Raw genomic sequence first — 12,232 nt, 5'->3', positions numbered from 1 at the left:
GTCTAGCGACCAGAGTTCTACTCCCTTCACCCTTCAGGCCCTCAAATTTCCCGATTGTATATCAAAGGGTCAAATAAAAAGATCTCTGTGTCCTCGGCCCACTCGCTAAGGTTCTGAGAACTCTTGGTAATGTGCCTTTGCCTTAGGACGTGGCAATAAACGCACGACTCAGGTTTCTCACTAAGGCTCCTAATATGGATGGATTTCCTTAACCTGTCTCTAACTAAAACAAAGTGCTTCCGAATCAGCAGCCCCTGGATCGGGTCTCCTCACACTCCGCACCGACACCCGCCCTGTAGCTAGCAGCCCAAGTGACCCCGGAGGGCGCCCCCGAAATGGGAACTACATATCCCAGGATGCCCCAGGGCGAGGGGGCGCCCGCTCGGATTGGCCAGGGATCGGTGACGCTCAGTGTTTTGGCCCCGACGGTCACATGTTTCCTTTGTTGTGAGCTGCCGCAAACACTGGTGGCTGGAGGGAGACGCCGGCGCCGAAGAGAGCGCTGCGCCGCTGGCCGCTAAGGGAACGCAGGGGCTGCCGCTGCTGGCCACTGCTGCTGGCCGTTTCCAGCCTTCGCCGAGAGGTACCCGGGGATGACAGCTCCGGAACTAGCCGAGAGGCGAGGAACCGGCTAGAACCGGGGGGCGGAGGGGCGGCTGAGGTCGCGACCATAGGAGTGTCTGCAGGAGGGAAGCCAGCGTCGGCCGGCGTCTCGGAGCCAGACGTGGGGTCTGATGAGAGATTGCTGCTGGGACTTGCAGGGTCTCTGTCTGGGGCGCGGGGCCTCCAGGGCACCCTGGAGGAGGGGCTTCTGTGCCGGCAGGATAACGGCAGTCCTGAAGGGAGGGCGCCCCCGCCTCTTGGCACTGCCGCCCCGGAACCGCGGCGTTGCTGGCGCGGCCCGCCGGGGGCGGATTGGGAGGAGCATGGCCGCGGGGGTTGGGGGTAGCAGGTGCGGGTCACCCCGCTGCCGCAGGGGCAGCTGGTGGACAGGGCTGGGCAGACTGGCCCCGCATGTTGCCGATGGGCTTTGAACCGGGCGCTGCTCTTTTTTAATCGAAGGAAGCACTGAGAACGCGAAGGTCTCAGGTCAAGCCGTTTCGTTTGGTGGGGACAACCGCTGGTCCTGCTGGGAAGGACTGACGGGGTCAAGGTGGGTCTCGGGGCATCGGGCCAGAGAAGCCCCATTAGAGCGGTTGCGAAATGTGCTAGGCACCGTCACCTGACCGTTACCCCCGCCCCCTCCCCCCCCTCCCGCGAGCCTTTGTTTACCACGGATGGCGGCTGAGCCAGCGCCGGGAACCCGGCCCTAGAGCGACCGTCCCCGGGGAGTCGGGGCGGGCGGGGGCGCAGGCGTTTAGCCGGCGGAGTCTCCGCCTAACCTCCCCACCTTCCCACCAGTCCAGGACGCGGTTTCTTAATTTAGTTCCTAATGTCCCCGCCCCCAAGTTCTGGACACTCGGGGCGCAGACTGTTAACACAGCTGGGATTGGGCGCCTGCGGCGGACTGCGGGCGGGACGACGGGGCAAGTTCCGAGTGTTTATTGGCGGGTGTCTAGTCGCTATGCCCAAGCAGTTCTCCGCCCCTTTGAAGGTGATCTGGAGGACGCGCGAGAGCGCGCGCTCTCGCTTCTGGTGCTGCTGAGGCCCAATTGGAGCTAGCGGCGCGCGTTCCCGCGCGGAAGGACTGGAGCTAGAGGCCGAGCCACCCTGCTGTCCCTCGGTGACCGCCGCAGCTTCTGCCCGAGCCTTAGGCAGTTCTGGGACAGCAGCGGATGGCCGCCGCAGCCCGCCCTGCGAAGACCGGAAAATTAGCTCCCTTTAACTAGTGTCGCTTTATTACGGAGATGGTGGGAAAGAAGTCCTCTTACGAAATTGGCCTTGCTGCTTCTGTAAACAAGGTTTAAGTAGCGAAATAAGGACCTTAACGTCATATTTTAGGATGCCTCACTCACCCCCGAGGCAGTGACTATTCACAAATGATTTTAGTGATTAATCACTTGGTTTCAAGCAGCTTTTTAAGAATTACGCTTTAGTATTTGCTGCTATAGCCTTTTAGGTACACCAGCTGAGTTTGATTTTTATTAGAAATGTAAAATAAATTTAAAAATCTGCCTAGTGTCGACCAAGATTAAAATTAGAATTCTACTTTTAAAAAGAGGTAGCTTGAGAAACAAACTGAGGACTTCAGAGGGGAGGGGGGTGGGGGAATGGGATAGACCGGTAATGGGTAGTAAGGAGGGCACGTATTGCATGGTGCACTGGGTGTTATACACAACTAATGAATCATCGAGCCTTACATCGGAAACCGGGAATGTACTGTATGGTGACTAACATAATATAATAAAAAATCATTTAAAAAAAAAAAAAAAAGAGGTAGCTTACGCATATTTTCCTAAAAGTTTAAGAGTCTTCTATACCCTAGTTTAGATAAATTATTTTCCTTGTTTAGAGAACTATGGCACACTCGGGGATTCAAAATTTGAGTAAATTTCAGATGTGTTGTTTTAAAATTGTAAATTAAGAGGGCATTAATAAAATCTCCAAGAAAATCACTGTAGCCATAATGTGTTGAAGATGCAGTTTGCCTAATTTCATGAGTTAATAGGGTAATTGGGCTTTATCAGGTTTTCTTTTCCTGTAAATTTGTAGGAATTCACCCAAGACCTAATGCATATTTGTAGAAGGTAGATGGAGTTCTCTGGGTGAAGCATGAACTGCATATGAACAGTTCTCATTTGTTATGCATTCTTAATATATTTTTAATGTTGGAGTGGAGATGACTACACCAGAAGGGTAGCTTCTGGGATCCCTAAGTGTCTCATCACTTGTGCATTGAGGGCATTTAGCATATCTAAATACGCTAACTGTACAAACTGCAAACCTCTAACCTTTTTTAAAAATCGAGAGTCAAAAGCCCGCTTATCTAGACAAAGCTTAGTCTCAGAACAGGAAAAAGAAATATTTTGAATTAAGGCTGTAAGTTTTAATTTAAACTTTCCTAGCTTTTGTTCAAGTTGCTAAAACCTTAATGGTATTTTATTTTATTTTATTTTATTTTATTTTATTTTAAAGATTTTATTTATTTATTTGACAGAGATAGAAACAGCCAGCGAGAGAGGGAACACAAGCAGAGGGAGTGGGAGAGGAAGAAGCAGGGCTCGATCCCAGAATGCCGGGATCACGCCCTGAGCCAAAGGCAGACGCTTAATGACTGAGCCACCCAGGTGCCCCCTTAATGGTTTTTTTAAAAAAACTTTAACTTCCCTGTTTTTCTGCCATTTCATTAAAACCCCAAAGTCAAGCCTGTGAAAAATAAATACTATTAAATAAATGACAGCGGTTATTTTTGTATATACTTTTACCTAGAAATTTGGGACATCCTTTTTCAATAAATATTTAGATATGGACTGTATGCTGAAAAATGTAAGTAAAATAGCCTTATAAGTATATCCATCTAATTATATGAAAAATACATTTTGTATGATTCTGATTATGTAACTAAAAATGTGGCCATCTGACAGCTGTTGATGTTTTAGAACCTTTATTCTTTCTACCATTAAAAACACAATAGCTAAACTTTTAATTGATGAGTTTGTCACTCTGCCTAAATTCATTACCCAGGGGCTTGTAATTTTTCAGCATTTGGCACACCTTAAAGTCTACTGAATGGATGTTTAAAAGTGATTAGGCCGGGGGCGCCTGGGTGGCACAGCGGTTAAGCGTCTGCCTTCGGCTCAGGGCGTGATCCCGGAGTTCTGGGATGGAGCCCCACATCAGGCTCCTCCGCTATGAGCCTGCTTCTTCCTCTCCCACTCCCCCTGCTTGTGTTCCCTCTCTCGCTGGCTGTCCCTATCCTGTCAAATAAATAAATAAAATCTTTAAAAAAAATAAAAAATAAAAAATAAATAAAAGTGATTAGGCCTGGGGCACCTGGGTGGCTCAGTTGGTTAAGTGTCTGACTCTTGATTCCAGCTCAGGTCTCGTTCGTGGGGTTGTGAAGTCAAGCCCCATGTTAGGCTCCATACCCAGTGTGGAGCCTGCCTTTCAAAAAAACAGTGATTAGGCTTTACTCTTTACTCAATAGTTTCTAAAAGTTATTTCTGTAAATAATTTGTGTCACTAAGATAAATAAAAATCACTGACAAAGATATTTTTATACACAGAGAAGTCATCTGAAATACTAGCTCTCAAACTTGTTCGAGTGGCAGAGCAGAGGGTAGTGTCCTTGCAGATTTCGTTTAATTTTAATATAGAACAATGCATTAAGTACCTAAAAGAAGCATGTTAGCAGGGTAAAACCAAATGACATTAAGTTTACACGTTAAGTCTAGTGAGAAGCGTGCGTAGGCTCAATAGGCAGCTTGATAGCAGGTGTGATGTTTGATAATTAACATTTTTTTTTTCCTTTGTGTGTTGGGGAATATTATTAACCAAAAGTTTTAAGGCAAGGGAGAGAAACACTGAAGATACTTGATTTTTTTGTTCTGTGATTTAAGATCGTATTCTTTTTTGTTAAGTCTGACACATTGCTTAAGTACTGCTAAATTTTTCAACATTAGACACTTCTTTTTTTTTTCTCTCATTAATCATAGTCAGAATGTATTGACCGGTTGAATTCTAGTCAATAAGGGATAATCACTAATTGCTATAATCCTAGGCAAAGAAATTAAGTGTCAGTTGGTTTCTGATGTCTGATGGTGGGTAAATATGTTCTTGGTGGTTCCATTAAGAAATTTAAAATGTTGAAAATAAAATCTTGTTTATTTACTATCTCTTAAATTATTTTTCATTTAGCTATGTAAAATAAACTCTTCTTCCTCTCCTCAAAAGAAAAGAAAAGAACATCTTGAAGACTGGACTTTAAATACTGCATTTGTAAAACTTGGTTCAGGAACCACTCACTGCTCCCAGAGTAAAGCTTTAAATTGAAATTTTAAGAGTGTAAATCCATGGTTTTTAAAAAGTCATTAAATAGAATAGTTCAAATAAATAAATTAGCTTTTGAGAAAATAGGGTGAAAATATTTGAAATGTATAACAACTGCGTGGTTTTATGTAGCTCCATGTTAAGTACAATTTTCTAGTCATTCTTAAATAATGGACTTATTATGTTGCACTTTTCTGACTTTCCTTCTTTTGCTTTACTTTATATAGCTTTATATATCTTTAAAGATAAACCTCTTCTTGGTTAGTCTTCTGGTTGTCTCTGCTATGTTTTCTGCACTCAGAGTTAAATTTGAGAAAACGGAATAGTGTAGAGCATAGTATGTGGCAGTTCACTACTACTAGTTGTAGGGACCACATTAGTGAAAATGTTGGTTTCCTTTGCTGTTTGGTATTTATTAGTCTTTAAAGCTCCTCCTTAATCCACACTATCTTTAAGACTGATGGTAATTTCTTTATTTTGTATAGGATTCCTGCATTCTAAAGGAAAATTAAGCTTGGTTGCAGTACAGCTACATTCTCTATCAATTCTGATATTATAACTCCTTTGGACTTTGTATACTGACTCTGTCCCTTGCCCTTACCTATTAGGTTGGTAAGTATTACCTTAAAACACTGCTCAGTGCCCTAGTGAATTGCCTTAATAATAATTCTAGACCAGATCAATCATGAGAAAATCTATTCCAGTCTGTGTTTTTTGCTAGTAGAAAAGTATCAGTCCTGGAGTTCTTTTTTTTTTTTTTTAAGTTTATTCATTTATTTAAGTAAATTCTATATACAGTGTGGGATTCAAACTCACAACCCAGAGATTGAATCACATGTTCTACTGACTGAGCCAGCCAGGTACCCCAACCCTGTAGAGTCTTGAATTGGATCTGAATCCAATATTTGTGACCCCAGTGCCAGAAAGAAAAATAAACGTTTCTTCAGTTGACCTGGATGCCTACATTTGCTCAGGATTTTATTGTCCACTGGGAAAAAACACTTACTGAGCTGGGATTAACAATCTCCTAATTTGACCAAGTTGAAGTATTCTTTACCAAGGGCACACACAAGTTAGACTTACTTCCGGGAGTGAGGAAACATTTAAAATGTATATATAATAATGCATTTATGTATTCTAAAATAATTATTTGAGATTCTATATGGATAATTTAGATAACTAAGGATTAAAAACTAAATTTTTTCTTGAATTACCAAGACATTTTCTGATTTTCTCAAATAGATTCCGATATGATAATACGTAATGACTAAACTGTCAATTTTTATACTATTGATAGACCAACTCGGAATTATTTAATGGCCCCAAACTCAGATGAGACCTCAGTTACCAGACACTCTTCAAATATCCATTGCAGAATTATCACAGGATATATATTTTGTCATCTCAGTGCCACCTAACGATTAGCTTGCTGCTGACATAAATCTTTGTTTACTCATCTTTCAAGAAACTACTCCAAGATAATAATATCAAGTAAGGAAGTTGACAAATAAAGAAACTAATTTGTATGTAAAACAGCATAAAATTATTAATTTGCTTTAAGGAATTGTTATTCAGTAATGATTTCCTATACAAAAGTAAACTTTTAAACTATGCAAAAGTCAGAAACTGAAGTCTAAAAACTTTTTTCAACATATTAGTAAATAATGCCAACTGTGCATTAAGTGAATAGTATCTGATAATATATTGCTGTTCTCCATTTATTTTAGGTGTGGAAATTAAAACAACACAAATATTTTGACTGGGGATTTGAACAAGCAAATGCTAAAAAGGTATTATATTTATAGTATTTATAAAATATCCAAGGGGGCGCCTGGGTGGTGCAGTTGGTTAAGCGTGTGACTTTTGGTTTTGGCTCAGGTTGTGATCTCAGGGTCATTGAGATCAAGCTCTGTGTCGGGCTTTGCATTCAGTGCAGAGTCTGCTTGGGATTCTCTCTCCCTCCATCCCTCCCACTTGCGCGCTCTCTTGCTCTCTCTCTCTCAAATAAATAAATCTTAAAAAAAAAAACGCACAACTAAACATTGTTATTAGAGAATCTAAACCATTTTCCTTTCTTTAACCAGGGATTACTTAAGCCAGTCAGAGTAATGGGGAACAGTTCTAGCCTCAGGATCATAAAAGAAAACCGTGTCATAGTCATTTCTGTTACGAAATGAAGTATCCACTCTTTTTAGTTCCTCCCTCATATCCTCAATCCCTCTTCTACATTTTTCTCTAGCCTTAGAGATACTAAAATAAGTTATCTCTCCTCATTTTTCTGAGACATAGGCCAAAAACAATTTTAAATCTACCTAGCAACCAGGAACTAGGTCTACAACATGCATGGGTTCTGCAGTTGGAAATAAACCCTAGAGTACCTTTAACCAGAAGAATCTTTCTGTTAAGAAGAATCTTCCTTTCAAGTGAGAGAGTCGCTTCAGGAATAAAGCTCCTGAAGAAATGAGAGAGGGAAAGACAGATACTAGCTTTTCTAGACAAATCATGCAACTGGCAGTCAGTTGCTGACATGACAGTCTGATCACCCTTGCATTTGCTATCTTTATCTAGATCAGACTTTGTTATTATATTTCTCTGGAACAAACATTTTCCCCTCTTATGTTGTCTAGAGATGCTTACTTAGTTGCTTAGTTTTTCCTAAAGGGAATGATGATGCTTTGATATTTGCTAAATTTTTAGAAGAATTCTCTGTAATTTATGTTTGCTTGATTGTGTGTAAATTCGTTTATTATAAATCTTGAGCCTATATTAGATACTGTACGCTGAGGTGTGGTAAACGTGTCTTTACATTTTTAACCATTAATACTTTGTGTAAAAAGGAAAAACAAAAGCTGGTGAATTACATCTGGAAGCCCAAAAGACACACTTTAAAATGTCTTCTGGGGCACCTGAGTGGCTCAGTTGTTAAGCGTCTGCCTTGGGCTCAGGGCGTGATCCCAGCGTTCTGGGATCGAGCCCCACGTCAGGCTCCTCTGCTGGGAGCCTGCTTCTTCCTCTCCCACTCCCCCTGCTTGTGTTCCCTCTCTCGCTGACTGTCTCTCTCTCTGTCAAATAAATAAATAAAATCTTTAAAAATAAATAAAATAAAATAAAATAAAATGCATCTTCTATTTCTAAGACCCTCCTCTGTGAATTATTTACCCTGTCATCAATAGGAAGTGATTACATTTCGTGTTGTGGAGACTGGTTAATGGGAGAGTTCTCAGAAAGTCTAGAGAAAGTGAGGATGTACAGAAAGCCAGGCCAAAGGTGCTTGGAGGGAAACAGCCCAGATCTTTGAGATAGCCTCTCTACATACAAAGCAGTAAACAAGTATCTTGTTGCTGTTGAATACTTTGTAATAGCAGGTGATTTTATCGCTGTTCTAATCCAGAATTTTCAGTTTTACACTGGGAGAAAGCAGTGGAAGACCTCTTGTCACTCAACAGTCAAGGAACCAGCTATGAGAAAAAGAGGCAGAAAAGAGCATAAAAAGACAAAACCTTAACTCCTATCAAGGTTTCATCAGCCTTGTATTAATACATAACTTGCTCAATCTATCATCTCCAAATTTATCAGATACAGATACCAGATAACAAATACCAGATGCAGTAAGATTATTGGATACAGAAAGCAGAGTATCTTTTCATTTGTTTTCTTTCTTGTCCCTTTTAGCCAAAAGGGAAATTCTTAGGTCTTGCAGTATGTTATTTTGTTTTGCGTTTTGTTTGTATTCTCTTGCATTGTTTTGCATTCACTTAAATACTGAGAAGGGGTGCCTGGGTGGCTCAGTCATTTGGGCATCTGACTCTTGATTTTGGCTTGGGTTGTGATCTCGGGTTTGTGGGTTTGTGCCCCGCTTCTGGCTCTGTGCTCAGCACAGTCTACTTGGGATTCTCTCTCTTCCTTTCCCTACCCCTCCCGTAGATCATGAGCTCCCTGCCCCCAAAATAAGTGAATAAATAAAAAATCTTTAAACACTGAGAGAACAAAATGTAGAACAGAAAAGGCATAAAGTTCAAGATTTTTGTTGTCAGTAATGCCAGTAATAACACCACCAGTCAAAAACAATAATTTGTGAATTTTTTGAACCTGAAATGCGATAAGAAATTAAGTAAGCTGATTTGAAGATAAATTCTTGATTTGGGAAGCTGACTTGTGACCAATTCAACCATAATTTGAATTTAGCTTGGTAAAGCATTAAGGTTAAAATAAGTTATATTCAATATCATATTTGTTTATGTTTATCATAATTAAATGGTTATCACTTGTGATATTACATGCTTTGAACTTTTTTCAGTTTCAACAACAAAAAATTGGCATTCGGGCACAGTAGTGACCTCTCATCTATGGGAGATAGGTTTCTGTGTATTGAACCATTACTGAGGTAACTTCAGATTAAAAGTATATTTGAGATATGTGCTATTGCACATGTATGGGAGCTTGCAGTTTAGAAGTGATGATATGTGCTGTAAGTGAATTTATCCATGTATATGTGCATGTATTTGTGGACGGCACACTCATGCATGGGCAGCTATAACCCAAGAAGTTGAAGTAAGGCAAACATGACCTCTCTAGTCAGGAAAATCTCAAAAGAGATGGGAAGAAACATCTTTTTTTTTAGTTCATGATAATACATTTTAAAACTAATAGTAAAATATTTTAAACCCATGTAATTTTATTCATTTAGGTATTAAAGTTAACAAAAGAAGATTTATTCTTAGGCAAATCTGTAAAAACCTCCAAAACATAATTAGATTACAGTTTAAGATCTGGCTTTCTTGGACCATAACATATGTGTAGACAAATACTCCCTCAAATTTAGGAAAAGCTAATTTTACTGACTAAATATCCAGTAATTGACACTGCTCCAAAAACCAGTTATTCGTAAGCATTCTCTTAGGTGTATTTTTAGCTGTGTGTTTATTTAAAAAGGCCTTCTATGTGAGTTTCCACTGCTATATAACAGTTTCATTATATTATAAATTTTGTTATATATTTAGAAAATAAATGACATATATATTTGAATACTTAAAATTTTGTTTGTTTTCTTAACCTTAAAAGTGAGAATAAAGTTTATCCCTGTCAGTCTTCCACTTACTTTGTAAACCGTTCCTACCTATTTAGAAAAATCTGTCTTAATCCTGTGTATAAAGCCCTAAGGCTATAAATAATTTTTCTTGTTAATTGTAGTAACAACCTCATAAGTTTGTTGGGAGGTTTAAATTAAATCTGTATGAAGAATTTAGAAACTTGGAGCACCTGGGTAGCTCATTGGTTGGGCATCCAACTCTTGGTTTTGGCTGGAGTTGTAATTTCATGGGTGGCCAGATCAAGCTTCGTGTTGGGCTCTGCACTGCGAGGGGAGTCTGCTTGAAGATTCTCTCCCTCTTCCCCTCCCCCCTCAAATAAATAAATAAATCTTTTTATTTTTTTTAAAGATTTGTTTATTTGAGAAAGAGGGACCAGGGGAGGGGCAGAGGGAGAGGGAAAGAATCTCAAGCAGACTGCCTGCTGAGCACAGAGCCCCTTGTGGAGCTGGATCTCAGTATCCTAAGATCATGACCTGAGCTGAAATCAATCAAGAATCAGTTGCTTAACCAACTGAGCCATCCAGGTGCCCCAATAAATAAATCTTTTTAAAAAAGAGAGAATTTAGAAAGTGCCGGCACATGGCAAGCAGTTTAAAAAGATTAGTGTTCTGTTTTGTTTTTTAATGTAAGGAAATACAGTCCCCATGGTATCGTCAAACCAGTTAATACACAATTAGTACACAGACTTGGCTCTTAGTAGTTCCTAAAGCCTTACTTGGTAGATTTCCAAGAACTTCCTCAGTTTTTGCCAGAATTCTTAGAGGAAACCGAAATGACTCTTCGATCATTTTAGGACTTTTTAAATCCACACAGTCCACATGAACACAGCAGGAATTTCCCCATTAGCATACAGCTTCTGTATTTGTTTTACTTGCATCTTTATTTCATTTGACTGATAAAATTGCTTGAATTTTTTTCTGACTTTACTTGCAAAACTAGGAGTTGAAAAGAAGAATGGAAGAGAAAGGATTTTGTACATGCAAACATTTAGGTGTCCTTTAAATGTTATTACAACCAGGTACTTTTCCATAACAGTTAGAAGAGCCTGGTATACATCTGCCCAGGGAAAATCCTATCACCTGGACTTAGAAAAATTAAGTGCTAATTTTTATGAAGTGGTAAAAAACATTTAATAGAAACTTAAGTGGAAACGTGCTATCTATACCAGTGTGGCATCATCTCGCTTATGCTGCCTTATTATATTTATCTTTTTGTGAATATGCTTTGTCTCAGCTATATTAAAAAAAAAAAAAGCCCTCAACAGTGATATCCAGTAATAGCTTCCATCTCTGAAGACCAAAGGCCAAGCACAGTATCCTGGCAATGGTAGGCACACAATAAATGTTTGTTGATGATGTTAGAAATGGAAGGGACAAAATTAAATACACTCAGTGAAGGAATTGATGAAAGTTGGAAGGATCTAGTGAATTTTGTAACTAGGGTATCTGGGTCATTAGAGTGATAAGAAAAGAAGGCAAATATAAGAATAAATCATGGGGCATCTGGGTGGCTCAGTCGGTTAAGCATCTGCCTTCTACTCAGGTCGTGATCCCAGGGTCTTGGGAATGAGCCCCTCATCAGGCTTCCTGCTCAGTGGGGAGTCTGCTTGTCCCTCTCCTCCTCCCCCCCACTTGTGTGCATGCAGTCTCTCTCAAATAAATAAAATCTTTAAAAAAAAAGAATAAATCAGAATATGAAAGCAAATATAATAGGAGGAGTTGCTTCTTGGTTTTGATATTTCATATTTTCTTATTTACTATGTCACATAAGGATTTTAAAAATGGGGTACAATTTAATATGTGATGGGGTATACAAAATACAGGGTTTTTTTTAAGGATTTATTTTTAGAGAGTGTGCGTGTGTGCACACATGAGCAGGGGGAGGGGCAGGAAGAAGAGAATCTTTCAAGCAGACTCCCTGCTGAGCGTGGAGCCTGCCCTGGCTCAATCTCAAGACCCATGAGATCATGACCTGAACTGAAACCAAGAGTCAGTGGCTTAACTGACTGGGCCACCCAGGAGCCCCACAAAACACAGTTCTAAATTAACATTGTTAACTCTCAAGTCTCTATTTTATTTGTGGCTTGTGAATGTAGAATGGCATTTCATTTGGGGGTTATCTTTGATATTCTTAAGCCTTCTTTAGGCTTAGTTAGGCCTGGATGTCTGACTGTTGAAATGTTTCAGAAAGTAGCTGGGACCTTTAGAAGAAAT

At 40.2% G+C, this 12,232-nt stretch overlaps 1 protein-coding gene across 9 annotated transcripts in view; it reads left to right on the top strand.

Moving 5' to 3' along the window:
• Positions 1-444: 444 nt before the first annotated feature.
• KLHL24 (kelch like family member 24) overlaps positions 445-12,232 on the top strand; it is a 38,807-nt gene continuing 27,019 nt past the window's right edge. For 3 of the 9 annotated variants that reach the window (XM_040621531.1, XM_040621524.1, XM_040621530.1), the window contains exons 1-3: positions 445-583; positions 5,415-5,541; positions 6,657-6,719. The gene's annotated coding sequence lies outside the window, so the exon portion shown is untranslated. Of the gene's footprint in view, positions 584-1,062; positions 1,154-5,414; positions 5,542-6,226; positions 6,421-6,656; positions 6,720-9,793; positions 11,346-12,232 lie in introns of those variants that run through there. The other 6 variants (XM_040621526.1, XM_040621525.1, XM_040621527.1 and 3 more) reach the window with 6 other exon arrangements.

Source organism: Ursus maritimus, unplaced genomic scaffold, assembly GCF_017311325.1.
Source record: "Ursus maritimus isolate PB19 unplaced genomic scaffold, ASM1731132v1 scaffold_4, whole genome shotgun sequence".
Taxonomy (NCBI): Eukaryota; Metazoa; Chordata; class Mammalia; order Carnivora; family Ursidae; genus Ursus; species Ursus maritimus.
Note: the sequence above shows the minus strand (reverse complement) of the source record. Positions and strands in the feature narration are given on the sequence as shown.